The sequence below is a fragment of the Hemitrygon akajei genome, chromosome 8, assembly GCF_048418815.1.
Source record: "Hemitrygon akajei chromosome 8, sHemAka1.3, whole genome shotgun sequence".
Lineage (NCBI taxonomy): Eukaryota > Metazoa > Chordata > Chondrichthyes > Myliobatiformes > Dasyatidae > Hemitrygon > Hemitrygon akajei.
In genome coordinates this window covers 78,707,255-78,726,383 of record NC_133131.1, presented here as the reverse complement: position 1 = coordinate 78,726,383, position 19,129 = coordinate 78,707,255, and positions in this window count along the sequence as shown.

Below are 19,129 nucleotides of genomic sequence, written 5' to 3'. Positions count from 1 at the left end.
TAGGCAGGTGATAGAGAAGGGAGGCACTCAGACCAATGGTTTGAGATGTGTCTACTGTAATGCGAGGGGTATTATGAGTAAAGTGGATGAGTGAGAGTGTGGATTAGCACTTGGAGCTATGATGTTGTGGCCATTTCAGAGATTTGCATGGTGCAGGGACAGGAATGGCTACTTCAAGTGCCAGGCTTTAAATGTTTCAGGAAGGACAGGGAGGGAGGCAAAAGAGGTGGGTGTGTGGCACTGTTGATCAGAGATAGTGTGACGGCTGCAGAAAAGGAGGAAGTCACTGAGGGGTTGTCTACGGAGTCTACCCACTCTGTGGGTGGAAGTTAGGAATAGAAAGGAGTCAATAACTCTAGTGGGTGTTTTTTATAGACCACCCAATAGTATCAAGGAGCAGTTAAGGTGACAGATTCTGAAAGGAGCAATAATAACAGGGTTGTTGTGGTGGGAGATGTTAATTTCCCAAATATTGATTGGCATCTCCCTAGAGTGAGGGGTTTAGATGGGGTGGAGTTTTGTTAAGTGTATTCAGGAAGGTTTCTTCACACAAGATGTAGATAAGCCTACAAGAGGAGAGGCTGTACTTGATCTGTTATTGGGAAATGAACCTGGTCAGGGTGTCAGGTCTCTCAATGGGAGAGCATTTTGGAGCTAGTGATCACAATTCTTCTCCTTTACCATAGCATTGGAGAGGGATAGGAACAGACAAGTTGGAGTAAGGGGAAATATGAGACTATCAGGCAGAAATTTGGAAGCATAAATTGGAAACAGATGTTCTCAGGGAAATGTATGGAAGAAATGTGGCAAATATTCAGGGGGTATTTGTGTGGGTTGTGCATTGATAAGTTCCAATGAGACAGGGAAAGGATGGTAGGGTACAGGAACCGTGGGTACAAAGGCTGTTGTAAATCCAGTCAAGAAGAAGAGCTTACAAAAGGTTCAAAAAAGTAGGTAATGATAGAGATCTAGAAGATTATAAGGCTAGCAGGAAGGAACTTAAAAGTGAAATTAGGAGAGCCAGAAGGGGCCATGAGAAGGCCTTGGAGGACAGGATTAAGGAAAACCCCAAGGCATTCCACAAGCATGTGAAGAGAAAAAGGATAAGACATGACAGCATAGGGCCAATCAAGTATGACAGTGGAAAAGAGTGTATGGAACCGGAGGAGATGGCAGAGGTACTTAATGAATACTTTGCTTCAGTATTCACTATGGAAAAGGATCTTGGCAATTGTAGGGATGAATTGCAGCAGACTGAAAAGCTTGAGCATGTAGATATTAAGGAAAAAGATGTGCTGCAGCTTTTGGAAAGCATCAAGTTGGATAAGTCACAGGGACCAGATGGGATGTACCCCAGGCTACCGTGGGAAGCCAAGGAGGAGATTGCTGAGCCTCTGGTGATGATCTTTGCATCATCAATGAGGACAGGAGAGGTTCCAGAGGAGTGGAGGGTTACGCATTTTGTTTCCTTATTCAAGAAAGGGAGTAGGGATAGTCCAGGAAATTATAGACCAGTGAGTCTCTCTTCAGTGGTTGGTACGTTGATGGAAAAGATCCTGAGAGGCACAATTTATGAGGATTTGGAGAAAGCATAATATGATTAAGAATAGTCTGCATGGCTTTGTCAAAGGCAGATTGTGCCTTATGAGACTGATTGTATTTTTTGAGGCTGTAACTAAATGCACTGATGAAGGTAGAGCAGTAGATGTAGTGTATATGGATTTTAGCAAGGCATTTGATGAGATACCCCATGCAAGGCTTATTGAGAAAGTAAGGAGGCGTAGGATCCAAGGGGACATTGCTTTGTGAATCCAGAACCCACTTGCCCACAGAAGGAAAAGAGTGGTTGTAGACAGGTCATATTCTGCATGGAGGCCAGTAACCAGTGGTGTGCCTTAGGGATCTATTCTGGGACCCCTACTCTTCATGATTTTTATAAATGACCTGGATGAGGAAGTGGAGGGTTGGATTAGTAAATTTGCTGATGACACAAAGGTTGGGGGTGTTGTGGATAGTGTAGAGGACTGTTAGAGGTTATAGCAGGACATTGATAGGATGCAAAACTGGGCTGAGAAGTGGCAGATGGAGTTCAACCCAGGTAAGTGTGAGGTAGTTCATTTTGGTAGGTCAAATATGATGGTAGAATATAGCATTAATTGTAAGACTCTTGGATGTGTGAAGGATCAGAGGGATCTTGGGGTCCGAGTCCATAGGACACTCAAAGCTGTTACGAAGGTTGACTTCATGGTTAAGAAGGCATATGGTGCATTGGCCTTCATCAATCGTGGATTGAGTTTAAGAGCCGAGAGGTAATGTTTCAGCTATATAGGACCCTGCTCAGACCCCACTTGGAGTACTATGCTCAATTCTGGTCACCTCATTACAAGAAGGATGTGGAAACTATAGAAAGGGTGCAGAGGAGATTTACAAGGATGTTGCCTGGATTGGGGAGCATGCCTTATGAGAATAGGTTAAGTGAACTCAGCCTTTTCTCCTTGGAGTGACGGAGGATGAGAGATGACCTGATAGAGGTGTACAAGATAATGAGAGGCACTGATTGTGTGGATAGTCAGAAGCTTTTTCCCAAGGCTGAAATGGCTAGCACATGAGGGCATAGTTTTAAGGTTCTTGGAAGTAGACACAGAGAAGATGTCAGGTGTATGTTTTTTTTATGCAGAGAGTGGTGAGTGCGTGGAATGGGCTGCCAGTGGCGGTGGTGGAGGCGGAAATGATAGGGTCTTTTAAGAGACCCCTGGATGGATCCATGGAACTTAGAAAAATAGAGGGCTATGGGTAAGCCTAGGTGGTTCTATGGTAAGGACATGTTTGACACAGCTTTGTGGGCTGAACGGCCTGTATTGTGCTGTAGGTTTTCTATGTTTCTAAATCTCCTCTGCACTCTCTCTACAGTATCCACATCCTTTCTGTAGTGAGGTGACCGGAACTGAACATCATACTCCAAGTTGGGTCTGACCAAGATCTTATATAGCTGTAACATTACCTCTTGGCTCTTGAACTCAGTCCCAAAGATGATGAATGCCAACACACCATATGCCTTCTTAACAACACTGTCTCCCTGCGCAGCAGCTTTCATTTTTTAATCTTTTTTTATTGATTTAAAAATATATAAAGACAATACAGATCAGAGAAGTTATATCAAATACATATTCCAATAAAAGTACAAACAAAAAAAGGAGTGTGCATGATCAAAATCATATATAATATTTTGAGCTAATATATAAAAGGAACCACAACTCCTCTTAACAATTCAAGAAAAAATAGACTAAAAATTTTTATTATTAAGAAGAAAAAACCCCACTAAACTAACCTAAAACCAAAAAAAAAGACTGGGCATTCCATTTGAGGATATAATTACAAAAAAAGGGAGAAAAGTCCTTCCGATCAAATCTGAAACATCACGGAGAAGACAAAAGATTACCTAAAAAAGTGAAAAAAAGTAAAAAGAAAATTTACATCATATGAAAATATTGAATGAAAGGTCACCAGGTTCGCTCAAATTCAAAAGATGTATCAAACATTCCGACTTCTAATTTTCTCCAAGCTTAAACACAACATAATGGAGGAGAGCCAAAAAGAGCAGTAGTTGGATTAGGATCTTTCCAATACAACAAAATAGCTCTCCTAGCCAATAACGTTGAAAAAGCTATAATACGTTGAGCGGAAGCAGAAACATTTCCTGCTTCCTTTGGAGTGATCCCAAAGATTGCCATAAGTGAATTTGGTTGTAGGTCCAAACCTATGACTTTGGATAACGTTCTAAAAACACCTCCCCAAAAATTATTTAACTTTATTCAAGACCAAAACATATGAGTTAAGGTAGCCACCTCAGCATTACATTTATCACAGGTGGGATTTATATCAGAAAAAATATGCGCTAGTTTATCTTTTGACATATGCGCCCTGTGCACTACCTTGAACTGAATCAAGGAGTGATGGGCGCAGATGGATGAATCGTTAACTAAATGATAAATTTAGTAAACTGTTGGCTGGTCAGTTAAAGGCAAATATGGTCAGAAGACAGATTTTTAAAATACGTAGATCAGATAGAACTGAAACATTAGACCCTTATGAAATTAATAAGATATTTATGGATTTCTATTCTAATCTTTATAAATCTGAATTCCCTGATAATACTATTATTATGAATAGATCTTTGCAAAAATTAAATATACCTAAAATTTCTACTCAAGATATTAATGTACTAGATGCACCTATTAAACAAGAGGAAATAGCCAAGGCTATATCCTCTAAGCAATAAGGGAAAGCACCGGGGACAGATGGATATACAGTGGAATTTCATCAGACCTTTAAAGACCTTTAATTTCATTGATTCCTAAAAAAGGAAATGATTTATCTGAATGTGCCTCTTATAGACCAGTTTCCCTATTGAATGTGGATTTTAAAATTCTCTCTAAGATTTTAGCTAATAGTCTTGAGAATATTTTGCCTACTGTTATCTCAAATGATCAAGATGGATTTATTAAAAACAGGTATTCACATTTTAATATTTGAAGATTGTTTAATATTATTTATTCCCCCTCAGTCAAACAATCTGAATGTGTTGTTTCTCATGATGCAGAGAAAGCTTTTGACAAGGTGGAATGGCCTTATTTGTTTCAGGTTTTGGAGAGGTTTAATTTTGGTCCGGGATTTATTTGCTGGATCAAACTGATATATCAAGCCCCGATGGCTATGGTTATAACTAACAATCAAAAATCTCCTATTTTAGATCATATAGAGGAACTTGTCAGGGTTGCCCTCTTAGCCCTTTATTATTTAATTTGGTTTTAGTACCACTTGCTATTGCTCTTAGGGATTCTAACTCTGTTCAGGGAATTAAGAGAGGGGATAAATTACATAAGGTTTCGTTATACGCAGATGATTTATTAGTTTATATTTCAGAGACCCTAGGAAATCTATTCTCTCCATGATATCCACATTTACTGAATTCAGTATTTTCTCTGGATATAAATTTACATCAAAGTGAATTGTTTCCTATTAATAATAATTCTGATTATTATGAACAAATACCTTTTAATATTGCTAAAAATTACTTTACCTATCTTGGTATTAAAATTACTAAAAATTTTAAAGATTTATACAAGTATAAATTTCTTCCTCTAATTGAATATACAAAACGAATGCTTTCTAAATGGTCGCCTATGACGATGTTGTTAATTGATCAAATAAATGCTATAAAAATGGTAATTTTACCAAAATTTCTATATACATTTCAAGCTGTTCCATCCTTTGTCCCGAAAACATTCTTTGATAGAATAGATTCTATGATCCTGTCATATATTTGGAATAATAAGAGTTCTAGATTGAGTAAACCTTTATTGCAAGAATCAAAAAAAGATGGAGGATTGGTGTTACCAAACTTTAGATTTTACTATTGGACAATTAATATTCGTTATATTACGTTTTGGATTGACGGTATAGATAATCAAGACTGTCCTTCATGGTTGGACTTGGAGGAGAGCTCGGTAAGGGGGTTTTTCTTTGGCTTCCTTATTGGGAACTCCGCTTCCTTTTTTGTTTTCTATTTTGTTTTCTAGGATTGGTAGACAAGATTTTAGTCCCACTGTTAGACATACATTAAAAAATTTGGTTTCAGTTTCACAGATATTTTTATTTGAATAACTTCGTTCTCTCGAGTAATATCCATCTTAATTATTTTTTAAACCATCAATTCTGGATAAGGCCTTTTTAATATGGAAAGCTAAGGGAATAAAAACTTCTTTAGATTTGCTTTTAGAGAATTGTTTAATGTCTTTTTTGCAGCTAGTGGATAAATATTATATATCTAATGCACAATTTTTAGATATTTACAAGTTAGGAATTTTCTACCAGATTTATTACTGAATTACCAAATATGATAGATGTTATTTTTCAGCTTAAACCATCACAAAAAGGATTGATAGGCATTATATATAAACGGCTTATGAATTTACGAATGATGTCTAATGATAAGGTTAAACATACTTGGGAACTGGAACTTCAGCAGTCACTTTCAGATGATCAATGCACAGCAGCTTTGAGTGTCCTCTGGACACAGACCCCAAGATCGCTCAGATTCTCTACAATGCCAAGTGTCTTACCATTAATATTATAACATTGTGGCGACCCACTTTCTGCACAGGCAAACCAGCTCACAAATAGCCAGCGCGTGGGGGGAGACTTTGGTAATGCACCTCTGACGTCATTTCTGCCCGGAGAGGGCGGGCACTAGGGATTAAATGCCAGCGCCGTGAAGTTTGAATAAACTAGTCTCAAAACGACTTACCGACTGCGTGTCGTTATTTCAGCGCTGTGTGTAGCACATCGCTACATTGGTGACCCCGACGGTCCAAACGTGATTTGGACCAAAGATGACCGACTCTTCATCTGTTCACGCAGTTTCGCTAAAACTGCCGACTTTCTGGACGCTGCGACCACGTGTGTGATTTAGCCAAGCAGAAGCCCAGTTCCAGATTCAGCAGATATCCTCTGATCCCACGTGTTACTACCACGTGGTGAGCGCCCTTGACCAGGAGACGGTCGCCTCCGGAAGAAGGCAAATATGAAGCATTCAAAGCACTGCTCATTGGGACCTTTGGCCTCTTGCGGCATGAGCGGGGTGCCCACCTGCTTCACCTGGACGGTTTGGGAGACAGACTGCTGTCAGCATTGATGAATGAGATGCTGGCCCTGGCTGACGGACACAAGCCCTGCCTCATGTTCGAGCAAGCGTTCCTAGAGCAACTGCCCAAGGACATACATCTGCTGCTGGCTGACGCAGATTTCAGTGACCCCCAGAAGGTGGAGGCCCGGGCAGACATGCTGTGGAAAGCCAAGAGGGAGAGTGTGGCATCCGTCGGTCAGATTACCAGGCCAAGCGCCCAACAGCGGACCAGACCAGGCCCGGCAGGGGGGCACACACAACACAGAGGCAGGAGTGAGGAGGCCAGTCAACAGTGGTGTTTCTACCACCAGTGGTGGGGCACAAAAGCCTGCTGTTGTCGCCCGCCCTGCAAGGGCCAGGGCCAGCTGCCGCTAAAGACTATGGCAGCTGGCCACCAGGACAGCCTCTTGTACGTCTGGGACAAACAGTTGGGATGCCGCTTCTTGGTCGACACCGGAGCAGAAATCAGCGTCTTGCCCCCAATGGGGTACGACACCCACAACAGGAAGCCAGGACCCACCCTGAGGGCCACAAACAGCAGCACGATACGGACCTACGGCACCCGCACAGTGCAGCTGCAGTTCGGCACCAGCCGGTTCACGTGGGACTTCACACTGGCCGCGGTGGCCCAACCACTCCTGGGGGTGGACTTCCTGCGAGCTCACAGCCTGCTGGACGACTTGCAAGGGAAAAGACTGGTACATGCCGAGACTTTCCAGACGTTCTCCCTGGGTGAAGCCAAGTTGCCGGCCCCACACCTGGACTCTATCACACTGTCGGACAATGAATTCACCGAGAATCCTGGCGGTCTTTCCATCGATTCTGGCCACTGTAACCTCTGACAACCCTCCAGACTTTGTGTCATCAGCAAATATACTAACCCACTTTTCTACTTCTTCAACCAGGTCAACTATTTTTTAAAAAATCACAAAGAGGAGGGGCCCCAGAACAGATCCCTGAGGCACAGCACTGGCGACTGACCTCTATGCAGAATACAAACCGTCTACAACCATTCTGTGGGTAAGCCAATTCTGGATCCACAAAGCAAGGTCTCCTTGGATCCCATGTTTCCTTAGTTTCTGAAGGAACCTTGCATGGGAAACTTTATCAAATGCCTTATGAAATCTATATACACTACATCCACTGCTCTACCTTCATCAATGTATTTTGTTAAATCCTCAAAGATTTTGTACAGCAAACCCATACATCCAGTAAAAATGATCAGCTAACGGCTGTTCTGGTGTTCACTGAGGGATAAATACTGGCCAAGACACTGAGAATAATTCCTCTAATCATTAAAATACTGTTGGCAAATCAGTTTAGAGTCGGCAGGTTGATGGTGTAATATTTTATCTCTAAGACTGTAATCTGTGTTGCTGTACACTTGGCGATCAATCCAATACTCTGTTAGGTCAGATTATACTTTCTAGATCTCATATTTGACTGCTATTTGCTACCTCAGTCAATATGACAGATTCCCAATGTTTTATGCTGTACATCTATATTCCTCATTTATATAAAACTTTAAATCCACAGGCGGAACATTGAATTTATATTAATATTTAGGGATTTTCCACAACCATATTCACCCCACTAGCACCATATGCTGCATAATCCTCAGAGATTTATAGGATCATAGAGAGATATTGAATGGAAACTGGCTGTTCAACCCACTGAGTTCATACTGACTCATTATTTTACACATATCCTATTTTACATAAAGCCCGTATTATTTCACCCCCCCCCCCCCACCCACATTTCCATCACTCTCTACTAACACCAAATTCTACAAGCTCACCCTCACACTGGAGAGAATTTACAGTGGTTAATTATTCAATCAATCTGCACATTTTTTAATGTAGGAGGTGGCGCATACGGTCACAAGAAAGATATCCACAGCAACAGCATATCTACTTGTGCAGCATAATTTATGTCATTATTTGTGATTATACAAGTGATACACATTCAGTCTACAAATTAACCCTTACTGCATAGGTACAACATACAGTTACGTACATTTCAATAGTTATAATGATATGTATCCATGAATCACGAACAATGCCAGTGCAGTTGAATACAGTCTTTCCTTTTACTGAGTCATTTTTAACTACATAAAACAACACGTAACTTACAGAGCCCCATCGTGGGCACAAGCCTCCCAATATTGAGGACATCTTCAAGAGGGGATACCTCAGGAAGGTGGCCTGAAGGATCCACAGCATCGGGAACACATCTCATTACTACCATCAGGGAAGAGGTACAGGAATACGAAGATGCGATAAAACCAGCTTCTTCCCCTCCGCTTTCACATTTTAGGACAATCCAAGCACTCATTTCTAGCTCTATTTCTGTATTAAACTGGGTGCTGAACACATGCGTACTGGCCGCACCATTAATCTATCAGCGATCGATTGACAGACAGGTTGGTGCACAAGTTTAACAGTCACATTCTCGATCTGCTTCAATAATTACAACATTTAATGTCTTAAAAAGAAAACATTATTTATTCAGAAAAGTGAAACAATGTGATAGAAATGCAAGAAACACAATAATAAAACCTAAAACAGCTGACGCAAGTTAAATTAATATTCCACAAAAAAAACATTAGAATGTGCATAGTACCAAGCAAGGCAGTCCCAGACAGATGCAAGGCAAAAACTTTAACTTTAGTGTTGTGCAGAAATAATTCTACCCACTTCATGGCTAAATGTTATTAAACAGACCAGTCGATGCTCTGGTGAAATTCTGAGCTGACAGTGAAGCCGGGACACAGGATGCTGAAACAAGTGGTGCACGTTTTTATACCGATTCATTGTTTTACGGTGTTATTCTTTTCTGTTTCAGAGCGTTGGCTATGGCGCAACTACGCAAACTCTTTAACAAGACATCTGATGCTGACTCCATTTCTGCAAGTCTCTCCCTCACAGTGCATCCTTTCATCCTGAACGATAAATCTTTTTCTCGGTGTGGTGAGATTTCTTTCAATCTTCGGCTGTTTTCCTCTTCTGGATGGTCAAATACTTCTGCTTTCTGCTTTGGGTTTCCCCCAAAGTCCAATGTTTTGGTTTCTCTCTAACATCACATGGCCCTGTTTTGAACTTGGACCAGCTTGTTCCATTCTATGTTCACTCAAAGAGCTTGACATCCTCACAACAGCCATCTGCTGTGTTAGTCTTCCTGCTGATTACTCGAGAGAGTTTCTGGGTGCCACTAATTGCATTCTGCACCATATGCCATCCCAACCAGGTTAACAACATTTTCTCAGCTCACAGTGCTCCGGAGAGATAACAACGTGTCTGAGTGCAGAAACGGGAGCAGTCGTCACTATTTATTGGGTGGGATCAATGTCATCATGTAACCTGCAAAACAACAACTGAAGGATGTTCCACCAATGGATTGTTTGGGCAGACGTACTGTCCATGTCCAAACATAGCATTGGCAAAATTAAAACGGGTCTATTTGACCTCAATGAATATGGTGATACAGGTGCATTGAAGTAGTTCTGATTCTTTAGTTAATAATCAATCATGTGCACTTGATACCAAGCAGCATCCTGGTATGATGGTGGCATGCTTTGACATTGTGGCTTCTATGGGACCAAACAAAGGTGTTATCATCTTTGCAAGTGATTTTTTTTAAACTGCAAGACCCTGCTGGATATTCAGATCTTAAAGCACTTTAGTACTATCACATCCACGAATTTCTCATTGGCAGGGAACTGGAAGGAGCTGACTTTGTGCAGAACATGTTGCTACCTGTGACAGAGGGTGTCAGAGTCAATGCGTGAAGGCGGTGTGCAGTTTAACAGTGAGTGCTTGTCTTAAATCACTTTTCTCGTGATCACAAGATCCTGTTCAACATTGGCAATGTAGAGTACTACAAGTCCAGTTCATGTTTTATTGCCAGAAGCGACGGTGGAGGAGCTGTGGGCCTCGGTCGTAGTGAAACTTGGCCTCAAGCCGCAGCATGGCCTGCTTGCAGGCATCCAGGAGAGAGGTATTGGGAGTTGGTGCTGGAGGCAGTGTGGTGTGGTGACAATGTTGGTGTTGGCTTGTCATCCACCAGTGTTTGCTTGGTGGATGACAAGCTGTATTGTGTTTGACTGCAGACTGCTGCTACATTCATGGATTCAGGGACATTTTTGTGTGTTTTACTACCACTTTATATGTGCTCTATATGCCTTGTGCTGCATGGTACTATCAAGGAGGAATCACATTTAACTTTCCTTAACATTTTTTGCACCCTTGCCTCCAAGTAACACTGTTTCATTTGGCTGTATTCATAAGTATTCATGTATGGTTGAATGGCAATTAAACCTGATCTTGAAAAGGTCTTGCCCAGGGAGCTGACATAGGCTTCAAATCCAGCTTTTCCATCCACCAGTGCAGTGAAGTTAATCTTCCTTTAACAAATAAAGCATTGAAGATTCAATTCTTGCGAATGACATCTTTATTGGTGGGCTCCTTAAGATCTGTGCATCCTTACTGAGAGGCAGTAGGACACAGGAGTGTGAACACCTTACTACATGTCTTCATCCAGTCATTTTTGACCTTCACGTCACCCATCTACGTGGCCCAAGATCTCATTGCCTATAAGCATTTTCCATTTGAGGGCAAGGTGACGTTTTACACCTAAAGTACTACATCCTAAATCAGGGTAATAATAAAACTTGATTAATTAAAAGAAATAAAACCCTTTGCCCAATCTGGTAAGCTTGCATTATTTTTAAATTCCTGGTCTTAAATTCCCTAATCATGTCACAAGAACCATGCCTAACTAATTCCATGTCATGAAGCAAATCCCTCTTAAAAACGATTAAATTCTCATACATACTAATGGTATCCTCGGGACTAACAGATGCATGCACAAAAAAGGTGGAAAGTAGTCCAACACTTCCCAGGGAGGTGGCAGGGAGGGAATGTTTCAGCTTAATTATCACAAGGGAATTCTGGACTCCTTGCTGGGAATCTCCAAATCAAATATCATTGTTAATACAACCTTGAACATGTAAAAACTTGAACAGAATTCCTAAGAATATCAAGTCTATCTAAAGCAATTTGAAGTGCTACTTTGTGGTGTTAAATGTAAAGTTATTGTCTTGCTGTGCTCTCGAAAGACTGGACTCAGATGCGGAGGAACCGTGGGATCCCCAGGAAGAGATGGAAACAAGAATATAGATGTTGTAAACAGAGTCTCGGAGGAGCGCCTGAGTGACACCATGAGACAATTCATTCCCTCCAACACAATGACCACACTAAGGCACCGTTTGCAAGACCTCTTCAGATAATCATAGAATGCAGGAAACATGCGCCAGCCACAAATAACTTATCAAGATTAAACTGAAAACAAAAGGGCTTAACAACTCGTTAAAATATTGATTAGCAAATACAGGTGCTCAAAAACCCGAGAAGTTCAACGCTCTATAGCAAACCACAGGGCTCATGACAATTTTCCTTTGAAATTAAGTAAACATCCTCTAATTTTCTGATATGAATCTTCACACTTACCTTAACATAAAATTCTTACATGATATTAAGAGGTATGGACATTCCCTACATAAGGAACATAACAGAATATCTATAATTATGATCTTATGATCTTATAACTCTATTGCATTAAAATATTTCACACTGCTGAATTATCAAATTGGGAGAGGTGCTCCCAATGCACTGTTATTCACAATCCTAATGGTCAGGTTAAAATACAAGTTGATGCTCAGGTCATTAAAATGTTTGCAAGCAACTGATGTGATCCAGGGCCTTAACCAGACTAAAGACCCACAAAGTTAAATGGTTTACTGAGATTGATTTAAAAAATTAACAAATCTTTCTGGTTCTTCATGGGCCCCACCAATAAACATTAAAAGCAATGGTGCTCTGGTTGCATCTGGGATGATTCTATCAACCTAAATTAAGTTTTGCAAATATCAAGAACAAATTTCAACAATGGTTATTGACCTCCAATTATCAATGGAGACACCAGAGGTTCTACAGATGCAGATTTGTGTTCTGCCCCTTTCCTTTCCAGTCCTAGTGAAGGGTCTTAGCCCAAAACATCAACTGTTAATTCCCCTCCACAGATTCTGCTTGACCTGTTGAGTTCCCAGAGCATTTTGTCTGTGATGCTCCAATTATCAAAGTTTGTAAGGTGACCAGACTCGATTAAACATAACACAGAGATATATGATGATATCCAGGACTTCCCTCACACTTAATCCAGCAGGAATAGAACTGTATCACTTCAATCACTTGGCCAACACTGCTTACTGACTGATGAATATCTGAGCTGTTGCAGGTTCTGGGGTCAGATCTTTGTTTCACCATACCCAATTTCTCCTTACTAAAACCCAGCAACACTGATCACAATAATTATCATATTGTGCTTATTTATACACATGGTCACTGTCCTGTCCAGTTCACCTCTGCTGGAGATCAACAAGCAGTGAAATGAGTAATTTCAAATTATTCACACCTCAGAGGCTGGTGGGGATAGGGAACGAGCTGCCAGAAGAACTGAAGGGACAGGTACAACTACAACATTTAAAGTGCATTTAGACAAGTAGATGGGTAGGAAAAGTTCAGAGTACTATGACTTGGTTATAGTTAGCATGTTTGCAATGACACAAAGATTGGTGGTACGGTGGATGGCGTACAAGGTACACTATCTAAAGTACACGGCAAGTATACGGATATAGATTCAATGTAAATGTGATAAAACAGAACAGTACAGAATAGGAACAGGCCCTTTGGCCCACAATGTTATGCCAAACCAGCTAAAAAACCAAAATGCCCAAAAAAACTAATCCCTCCTGCCTACAGAGAATTTTCAGTTTAATCCAGACAAGTGTGATGTGTTGGACTTTGGGAGATCAAATATAAAGGGAAAGTGTAGGAAGCTTAACAGCATTGATGTACCGAGTAATCTAGGGGTTCAGTCCATAGCTCCCTGAAAGCAGCAGCACAAATAGGGAGGTAAAGAAGGTCTAAGGAATGATTTCCTTTATTATTCAGGAGACAGGATATCATGTTGCAGTGCTATAAAACTCCGCTTAGTCTGCAGAGTTGGATTATTTTATTCAATTCTGCTCAACCTAATATAGGAAATCTGTGGCAGTTTATCAGGATGTTGTCTAGTCATGGGTTAGAGGAAGAGGTTGGATAAACTAGGGTTGTTTTCCCTACAGCAGTGGAGGCCGACAGGAGACTTGATGGAAGTCAGTAGAGCATTGTGGGCCAAAGGCCTCTATGTGCTGAGGGTTTTCTATGCTCTACAATTACGAGAGGCTTAGATAGAACTGACAGTTGGTATCTTTTTCCCAGTATGGAAATGTCAAAAACTAGATGGCAGGCATTCAAGGTGTGAGAGAAGAAGTTTGAAAGAGATGTGTGAGGCAACTTTCATACAGAGATTGGCATTGCCAGGGGTGGTAGTGGAGGCTGATACAATAGAGCTTAAGATACCCCTAGACAGGCACATGAATATGCAGAAGATGATGGGATATAGACTGTGTGCATACACAAATGATTGGGGTCATTACTTAATTAGTTTTCCACATCACGGGCCAGAGGACCCATTCCTGCTCTCCACTATTCCGTGCTCTGTGATCAAAGATATGAGACAAACTCACGAAAATTAGACCAACTCAGACAGTTGACTTGATTAGCATACACGAGTTGGGCTTGGGCTTGTTTCCATGTTGTACAAGTCTATGACTCTCTGTTTCTATTATGTCCACATGCTATCGACTCTGTAATTACAGTAGGAATGTTGTCTCTATGTAACAAGAGCAGCACAAACCTTAGTGGTATTGTTTACCATTAGGCCCACAATGTTGTGCTGAACCAGCTAAATATATCATAAACAACCAAGCACAAATCCCTCACTTACACCATAACCATATGTCTCCATCTTCCTTACATCCATGTGCTTATCTAAATGTCTCTTGAAAGCCTCCAATATATTTGTCTCTACCAGGCATCCATGATTCTCTGAGTAAATAGCTTACTCCTCACATACCCCTTGAATGTCACCTAATGAGTTTTATAAAGTTGCAACAAAACCTCTCAACTTTTGAATTCAATTCATTGAATAATAAAAGCGTTCCACAAACCTTCTTAACCACCTTACGACCTGTGTAGCCATTTTTAAGGAGCTCTGAAGTTAGATCGTAAGATCTCTCTGCTCAGTAACACTGTTAAGGATCTTGCCCTTAACCACGTACTGTCTCCTTGCACTTGTCTGATGAAGGTGCAACACCTCACATTAATATGGGTTAAACTCCATCTGCCATTTCTCTGCCCATATCTGCCACTGATCTATATAGTGCTGTATTCTTTGCCAGTGTTCTACACTATCCACAACTCCAACAATCTTGGTCTCATTCTAAAACTTACTAAAGCACCCATCTGCATTTTCATCATGGTTTTTTTTTGGGATTTTGACAGCTGATTTAATCATGCTGCTCTTCACAAATGATCCCTCATCTTGTCCCATCCTGATGTTAGGAGCTGTAAATAACTACGAGCCCAGACAGTTAATGTTCACCTCGCAGGCTTCAGCATAGATCACTCAATATCTTGATTCTACTTATGGCTGGTGAGACTAAGGGTAGAGATCTTACAGTATTTGGGCATTTTTATTTGATACATTATGTCAGGGTCAGTAACTGATGCCCACAACCGGTAAAAAGGGTCACACTGAAGGGTTTACGGTTATGACTGCAAATTCATCTAAACCACTGAGAATTCATATAGCTTGTTCCCACTACCTTTATTGTTAAATCCTCATTGTTGGGCAAGGATGCTACTCCTCTGTTGAATGGTGGGAATACCTATCTGCAATTTTCACACAAACTAGAGGATTTACATCACCCAACCTCAATGATCAACCAACGTCTTGGGATTTAGAAGCCAGTTAAATACATGATCCTGTGACACAGTCTGGAGGTCCAAATCCAGTGAGTATTTAGACTTCTGTTACCCAGTGGTCTTCAGATTTTTCTTCAAGAGATCAATAGTAATTTTAATTGCTTCTTTTTGCTAATTCCTAAGAAAAGTCTCAGGGTCTGGCCGTTTCTAATGCAGTATGTTGGAAAGTTAGAAAACAGCAGGCAGTTTTTGTACAGGAAACACACACATCTAGTAATAATGATCAGCTAAATCCATTTCTGATGTTTATTGAGGGATTAAATTGGCCAAGACTCTGAAAGTAACTTCTCTGCTTTTTAAAATAAATTCGATCTTTTAAAGTGTAGGTTGGGTGGTGGTTTAAAAGTTCATTCTAAGATTGCAATATGTGATAGGATATGCTTGGCAATAAAACCAATAGTCTACCTAAATTATGCTTCCTGGGACAGAAGACAAATTCCATTTGATTGCTGCTTCCCACTTCAACCCCTATTACTTGAGATCCCCAATGTTATATACATTTGTATTCTACATTTATATAGCACTTCACATCCACAGTTCTAACATTGACCTGATATTAATTGTTTGGAACTCCCCCAGTCACAATGGTGTAGAGTTATAGAGAGATACTGAATAGAAACAGGCTGTTCGGCCCATTGAATTCATGCTGATCATTAAACATTCATTATTTATTTATTTTTACACAGTTTTTACCTTAACCCATATTACTCTCATATTCTGATTACTCTCCACCAACACCCTCACACTAGGGACCATTTATCCTTAAATCTATCAACCCATATTTATGAGAGGAAAGTCCTTGATCATAGGCAGAATCCACTATCACTACAGCAACAGCACCTGAGCTTATTTACCTCTGTAGCATAATTTTAGGTGATTATTTTGCCCATATGATTATTTTGTATTAACAGCCATACAGTGCAATACATAAAAATATCACAAAATTAGCATAATGTATTTATAAATATTAAATTAATCAAGCCTTCCCACCATCGAGAATATCTTCAAAAGCCAGAGGCTGAAGAAGGCGGCATCCACCATGAAAGACCCAATCACCCAGGATGTGTTTTCTTCACATCACTGCCACCTGGGAAAAGGTACAGGAACCCCAAGACGTGCAGTGCATTACTAATTTTGTTTTGCATTATTTATTAATGATTTTATTGTAGTTTATAGTAATCTGTTAGGCCTGCAGCCACAAGACAACGAATTTCACTGTTGATTTGCCTAGCGATGATCGAGCATCATGCGCATGCGTACTTACTTACTGCGCCACCGATGTGTGAGCGTTCGATTGATGGCCTGCGGATTGCACACAAGTTTTGTGGTCATGTTCTTGATGTGCTTCAACAGGTACAGCATTTAATGTCTTCAAAAGAAAATGTTATTTATTCAGAAAGTGAGACAACACAACAGTAATGTAAGAAACACAACGACAAAACTTAAAACAGCTACCGCATTAATAAATTAATATTCATTGAACAAAAACATTATTATCTGCATAGCACTCCAGAAAAAGCAGGATCTCCCGGTGGCTACCCACTTCAATTTCTATTTGGATACGTCAGTCCATAGTCTCCTCTACTGTTGCGACGAGGCCACACTCAGGTTGGAGGAGCAACACCTTATATTCTGTCTGAGTAGCTTCCAACCTGATGGCATGAACATTGATTTCTCTAACTTGTAGTAATGCCCCCCCACCCCATCACAATTCCCATTTCCTGCCCTCACTTTATATCCTCTGCCCATCACCTCCCTCTGTTGCACTCCTCCTTCCCTTTCTTCTGTGGTCTCCTATCATGTTCACCATTCTCCAGCCTTTTATCTTGTTCACCAATCCACTTCCCAGATCTTTACCTCACCCCTCCTGGTTTTACCCATCACCTACCACCTTGTATTTCTTCCTCCCGTCTTCTTGCTCAAACTTCTCATCTTTTTTCCAGTCTTGATAAAGGGTCTCGGCCCGCAACATCGACAGTTTACTCTTTTCCAAAGATCCTGCCTGGCCTGCTGAGTTCCTCCAGCATTTTGTGTGCTGCTTGGATTTCCAGCATCTGTAGATTTTCTCCTCTTAGTCCCAGAGAGATGTGAGGAAAAGCCTTTAACTTTAGTGATGTCCAGAAATAATTCCACCCACTTCAACTGAATCATGGCCAAACATTATTAAACAGGCCAGTTTACATTTATTCAGAAAAGGAGGTTTTCGTTTACAATATATTTATAAAAGTGGCTGGAAATGCCAGCATCTGTCCCTTTGATGTGCTGGGTTGGACATGAAGACAGGACGCTGGCCGGTGAAACCAGTTGTGCAGGTTTTCATTCAGATGCTGATTCACTGTATTTTTGAATCGTTCCTGCTCAAGGATGCTTCTTGGCTGGAAATGCCAGTTGATGTTCTGGTGAAATTCTGAGCTGACGATGAATCCAGGGCGCAGGATGCTGAAACCAGTGGTGCAGGGTTTCATACGGATTTGTTGTTTTATGGTGCTATTGCTATGGTGCAACTACGCAAACTCTTTAATAAGACATCTTTTACCGAGCCCATTCCTGCAAGTCTATCCCTTGCAGTGTCCTTTCATTGCTCACAATCTCAGTCTTTCAATCTTCGGTTGTTTTCCTCTTCTGGATGGTCAAATATTTCTGATGTCTGCTTTTGATTTTCCCCAATGTCCAATGTTTTGGTTTCTATTTCTATCATCACATGGCCCTGTACTGAACTCGGACCAGCTTGTTCCATTCTATGTTCACTCGAAGTGCTTTACTCTCCCTCACAACAGCCATCTGCTGTGTTAGTTTTCCTTCTGATTACTCAAGAGAGATTCTGGGTGCCACTAATTGCATTCTTCACCATATGCCATCCCAACCAGGCTAAAAACATTTTCGCAGCTCACAGTGTTCCAGAGAGATAGCAACGTGTCTGAGTGCAGAAACGGGAGCAGTCGTCACTATTTATTGGGTGGGATCAATGTCATCATGTAACCTGCAAAACAACAACTGAAGGATGTTCCACCAATGGATTGTTTGGGCAGACATATTGTTCATGTCCAAGCATGGCGTTGCCATCATTACAATAGCTCTATTTGACCACAATGCCTGATGTAGTAATTTGGGGTGTAAGTATTCCTTATCCTTTAGTTAATCATGTGCAGTTGATGCAAATAGTAATTGCTGATCATTTCAAAGTTGTATAGGAAACCTCAAAGTGCATGGCCCATAGAACTGGTCAGTGTATTATACAATAAACATCTGTAACAGGCCAGTATGCTTGGATACAGATAGCATGTTATATTTGGCACTGGTGCACATCATATGCGCTCAGTCCAGATGCTGGTCCTAAAGGAGTGTAAAGAAGGAGATTACAACTGAAAACACTATTAAATGCTTTTCTGATTAAATAATACAATTTCATTTTATTCACAAAAATGTTTTACTGAATAGTTGCTCATAAATTAAACAGGCCATTCACTATCAGTTTCTCCATTTGTCAGATAGTTTCTATCTTGTGTACTCTGGTGGA